General features: G+C 39.9%; 1 long non-coding RNA gene across 1 annotated transcript; it reads right to left on the bottom strand.

Annotated features, from left to right (window-relative positions):
• Positions 1–248: 248 nt before the first annotated feature.
• Positions 249–1373, bottom strand: LOC124199503. Its single transcript, XR_006876857.1, has 3 exons — positions 1038–1373; positions 570–970; positions 249–502 (listed from the first exon to the last, which is right to left on the bottom strand). It is a non-coding gene; the product is annotated as an uncharacterized LOC124199503 (long non-coding RNA).
• Between the last annotated feature and the right edge of the window lie 4179 nt (positions 1374–5552).

Genomic DNA, 5552 nt, shown 5'->3' with positions numbered 1-5552 from the left:
TGGGTGCGGAAAATGTTTTCCTCGAAGACGCTGCAGGATCAAGAATCCTTTTTTTTATATATATCTGACCATGACCGTGGTCAACAGGGGGAAGGTTAAGATACAGCCTTTTTGGAGAAAAACTAGCTAAGGCCCGTCTTATTTCCTATGATTCCTAAAACAAAACCAAGGTTAACGTATTTTGTATCAGCAAAAATTCGTTTATTAGGGTGGGGATATGTAGCTTTCATAATGCTAGCGGCTAGCCATTATTGGAAACAGAACGTTTATGTATTTAGTTTCATTTTAGCGCTGAAAGCGGAATCATGTTCCAACGTCCCGCCGGTGGCAACCTTTCGTTAGAGCAAAAGGCTTCGATAGAGATTAGGTGAATACTGAGAATTCCCTACGAGTTGCCATTTAACTTCAGCGGTCGAATCTGCTTATTGAAATTCAATCGGGTATCGCGTTCGGTTCTTCCAGCTTCGTTTTCCAGTAGGCTAGCCAGTTCCCCCCTAAATTTCTGACAAGAAATAAGTCATTAAATTAGTTGAAGTATTCTCGAATAAATGTTAATCGTGCAAAAAGACCTGGCGCTATCTGTCTTTCTATAGGAGAGCAAATCTTTGGCCTCTTCAAACGTGGGTCGCGTTTCGCAGTGATCCGTCTGGGTTTCCGGCACCGTATCTTCTTCCGAGAATAGTTATATCCGGTTTCCAACGACAGAGAAGCTCTGCCTACTTTTCATTTCTCCTATAATAAAACAATAGATTATTAACTAACTTTTAATGATAAGGCAGACTGTGTGAATGTCATCGGTAATTTCATCCATTCATCTTTGAGGTAATCCAGTGATGCAAGTCAATTCCTCTCCAAAACATCATGAATCTGAGAATGGTTCCTTGGTGGCCCATTTCGCTGGCCGTGTCATGCCGTAACTGGACATGCCCATTTCACAAGCTATTGATCATTTACACACCCATTTAATGACCTAATACAATTGAAAAGAAAAAAAACTGTTATTGGCAACTTTTTCTGAAATTGTGAAGTATCGTTACATGGTCTGGCATGTTATGCTGAGTTCTACTAACATGACAGCTGCAACTAGCAATTGTGGCTCGCTGTAATTGAAAACTGAGTTAATATTGCTAATTCTCTTAAGAAAGACTAAGAAAATTACCTTTATTCGGAGAAGAGTCCTTCACACTATGTACACTACTTAAACACTTCTGTTCTCGATCTTCCTCGTTACTTTCTTTTGTTTTTTTATACAATACTGCCATCAAGCAATTTTCCATACAATGTATATAAAGCACAAAACCGAAATAAAAATTAAATTGTTCAGAATCCGGAACAGGAATACACAAACACAATACACAAACAGTCAAGACGACATTTTCTCGTTTAAGTCTTAAATGCATAATAAAATCAGACTTAATCCTCCCAGGTGAGACATCTGGCTGCTTTTTAGTATTTTGACAAGCAGCATCACTCATAAAAAGCCTTCATACGTTTTTTTTTTGCAACCTACTGTTACATCACAGCAGCCAGGGACGAGCGATTCAGGCGAGACTTTTCGTGCCCAAAATGGTGAGGACTTTAGCATGATACAGTCACAAGCACTAATGGCAATGCCTTCGACCTCCCAAGAGACAACTAACCCTCAATTAAAGCGCAAAACCCCGATTGATGGGTTAGAATTCTTCGCATATTTCATAAACACATAAATTATATATTAATGGATTATTAAACTTCAGGTTCACCTAAGAAAATAGAATATAGATACTCTTTGAAAAAAAAAGTTCTGAAAAATTTTGCGAGTGAGAAATTTGAAATGTTTGCTTGTCGAAATCTTTATTATGAATTTTTTGATATTTTTATTACAGACCAAAATCAATATTTACGAGTGATGGTGAGAGAATTATCTGACATTAGAGCAGAGCAACGAGATTTGCGTCGGCTTATTATTGCAAAGAAATCTGAAGTGCGGAACAATAACAGCGAAGGAAATCGCCATCAAGTCTTTCAGAGACACGTCAGCCTTCCGTTAAACACAAAAGAAGACTTCCTACATTTTGAGAAGGAACTGATACAACCGGAAGTTAACAACAATCTTGAAAGTTCCAAAAAATGTGGTAAAAGAGCTATGGGTTTCCACCACACCGATTTTTGATGTGGTGTACCCTTCGTAAATGAGTCATCTGTTTCCAAATCATACTTTCAATTAAGGTGGAAATGCTACGTCCATTCTTTGAAAAGAACGTAGAAGACACAATCAGAAGAATATGGTGGTAGGTAATGACGAAAGAATTGATGAAAGCTTATAGGTGGAGCGGAACCCCTAATAGCGGGAAGGAAAAGGGTCCGGCAGTAAAAGTTTCAAGATTGCTCTCAGCTGTTATTGAAAGAGTGAATTTGGGAACTTTAGTAAAACTTCTATCCCAAGTATAGAACAAACTTCAAAAATGTTTTAAGGAAAGCCGTCGATGGGCTGAAACACAATGCAGTAGCTCTGCACAAGTATGGCACCTAAAATTTCATTTCACTATTTATTTAATTGACTGTGAATAGGCCGCAAGGCCCAGCAATGTGTTGGTGTTAATGTACAGTATCTTCCATAAAAATCCGACTACCCTTTTTAAAAAAAATGCCACCTATCGGTTCGCGGCATGATGACATGATGTAACCAGACAGTTAGGGTATAGGGTAATATTCTAGAAACGAAAAAGAGGCTTAATTTCCATGACAACGAGACAGCCTTTAAGGCATTTAACTCTGAAGCACTTAGCCTTGATAAAGGAGAGGCTGGGTCACGTTGCCGCAAGCCATCCAAAACAATTTTTCATTTTGCCTGGTTTTTTCGCTGAACATAAGTTTGATGTAAATTATGCTCTCTCAGGAAGTGATGTCGAACAGGGGCTGAAGAGTTACGCCTTTCTAAATCGTCGACGTCATTAATTTCGCTGTCATCCATGTCAAATAGATAAATTTTATGGTCGTCGCTTATTAGTTCTCTTGACTTTTCCAGTTTACAAATTTCCTGAGTCGTGGTGAATTCCCACATATTTATTGCTTCGGATGTTCGTGATCTGTTGACATAGTCATGTGTACCGGCCATAATAATTCCTTGTGTTAATTGACACATTTAGATCGAATCCATTCAAATAGGCTAGTGCCTGTGTTAGGAGTGTTAGGATGTATTATGTGACAATTCAAAAAATTTTCCTCCTGCTAAAAAAGCTGCTAACGGCGCCCCAACAGTTTCGCCATTTGTTGCAGCTCTTGCACCGGAAAGAAGTCTTCCGAGACCAATTTAATAATCTGAACGTAATTGTGATGGTAGATCCGAGGAGTTGTACATTGATGTGTCCACTTCTTCTAGAAAGATTCTGGATTGCTGAGCAGCCTGAGCCTGTTGTTTTTTTACGTTCACCTTGGCCTCATACGCGTTATACGGCCTCACAGTCTAACTTAGAGTGATTTGGTGGAAATTGGTGCTGTCGTGCTGATAACTATGCCTAGTTATTATATAACCGAAGATCTTGCTGATAGAGTTGATCGTTGAATCTCCCAGCCTACATGCAGCAACCTAGACGAGAACAATCTGATCAGTATTTTCATCAGCAATTAATCATTATGAACTAAATCACCAGCTCATGTTTTTACTTTGCAGTGATGGTATATTAGGCTTGGTGGAATTGTGATAACTAGGCATAATAACTAGCCTAGAAAAAAACTACAGACAGTAAATTTATAAAGGATTGGATTGTTGGTTGTATCCTAACCTATGAGAACAATGTCAGAATAAAGGAATGAAATAATTGGTTTTCAATAATCATATGGGCAATTACATCATTTACAATTGAGACTATACTACTTTGATCAGTATAAAAAAGGCTTCACGACGAATGATATTTATTTCAAGTAATTATTGTTTATTTTATATTTAAGCATTTATGATTCCAGTAACGTTTTTTTTATTCCTGTCAACACAATCACATGTCTCTGTGTTATCGTCTGCTGTAACAGCTATTGAAATTCTGTGAAAAAGTAACAGGAACTCCGTCTGATGTAGCCACAGCCATCTATGAAGTATTGTGGAACTGCAAAAAGCCATCTGTGTAGTGTAATGATAACTGAGGGTGCCCACATGTAAACCAACTGTAACTTTGACCAGAAACCCTTCGGGTAATTTACACAGAAACGAACATAATCATATGTAACGGTCATATGCTATCATTTAACACCCACAGGGCTGAATTGCGGAAACCGAACAACTCAAACCACCTAACTTGCAACAAACAAATAACATGAAAGGAATGAGAAATGTGACACAAATCAGCTGAATGACGTAGCATAATAGAATACACACTACCATACATGGAGAGGAACGATTGGTTTTAGGACTTTAAGTACGGAAAACCAGATCGACTTGATCCTGGCTGACGATCAACTGTGTCCATGGGAATCACCTGTTGCTGGGATGACGGTAGCGGTGCGGTTGTCGGATTGGATGGTCGACCACGACGATTTCGCACCGTTGTAGGACTTGTTTAAGTTGATTCTGTCAATTGTGGTATTGCTGGGATGACGACAGGATGCTCCGGGTGGGCCGGTCCAGGTAGAGACGGCTGCCACGATAATTTTGGAAGGACAGGACTGACAGGGACCGAACTAGCTGCGCCAAATACGATGTTTATTGAGTCTTCGATGTTTATTGTGACGTTCTAACTGAGGGGTAGAACTCGGACCTATCACTAGAAAAATAGACGATGATGGGAAATAACTTGATGACCTTGTTTGTTCCTGAATGGCTGTATTTCAACTGCTCTCAGCTTACCGCTATCAGGGCGGTGTTGCAATATTTGGGAGTGTTACATTTCTCTTCACTTTAGATAAAAGACACGAAATACATGTTGACATGATATGGGGTGGTTATCTGAATTTCAGGATTGTTTAAGTGGACCACGGGTCTACTATTACATAGGGAATAACGTTTGACAGTGTGCGAGTTGGGATAGCAACGTTGAATGCGACACAAAATCTAAATTTGTTAGTTGTTGTAGTCTTGCTTTTTTTCTTTGTATGCCTTTTTCACGTAGTGAAGAGGATCCGGGCGTTTCCTGGGCCGTGATTGGCGACGCTCTGGTGCAACCGAATTCTGTGGTGAGTCATCATCTTCGTCGGATGGTAGAGGGGGGATTTTTTCGGCATCGAAGAGTTCCCTTTCATGTGGTGATGGAAGGAACACTTCCGCTTCCGGTCACCCGTTGAAGTCGTCTCCGCCCTAGGGTACCGACCGCTCAGCTACATTTACATAGAATAGTTCAGATGCAGCATTCGGGGGAGGAGGATTGGAAGATGGAAATACGGTCGGCGGTGGGGCTCCAGCAACATCGCTTTCCAAAGATCCGGGATCTCCACCAATGAAAGGCTTAAAGAAAGAAGAATTTCTGTGATTGACTTTTTTGTTGATGCTGTGATCATGCTGCCAGTTTTTAGCTATGATTAGTGGTTCGGGAAAGAATACTGGGGCCATTTTAAGTTCCCTTTTTAAAAGGAGTTTAGCTGGA

Source organism: Daphnia pulex, chromosome 8 (assembly GCF_021134715.1).
Source record: "Daphnia pulex isolate KAP4 chromosome 8, ASM2113471v1".
Classification (NCBI taxonomy): Eukaryota; Metazoa; Arthropoda; class Branchiopoda; order Diplostraca; family Daphniidae; genus Daphnia; species Daphnia pulex.
Note: the sequence above shows the minus strand (reverse complement) of the source record. Positions and strands in the feature narration are given on the sequence as shown.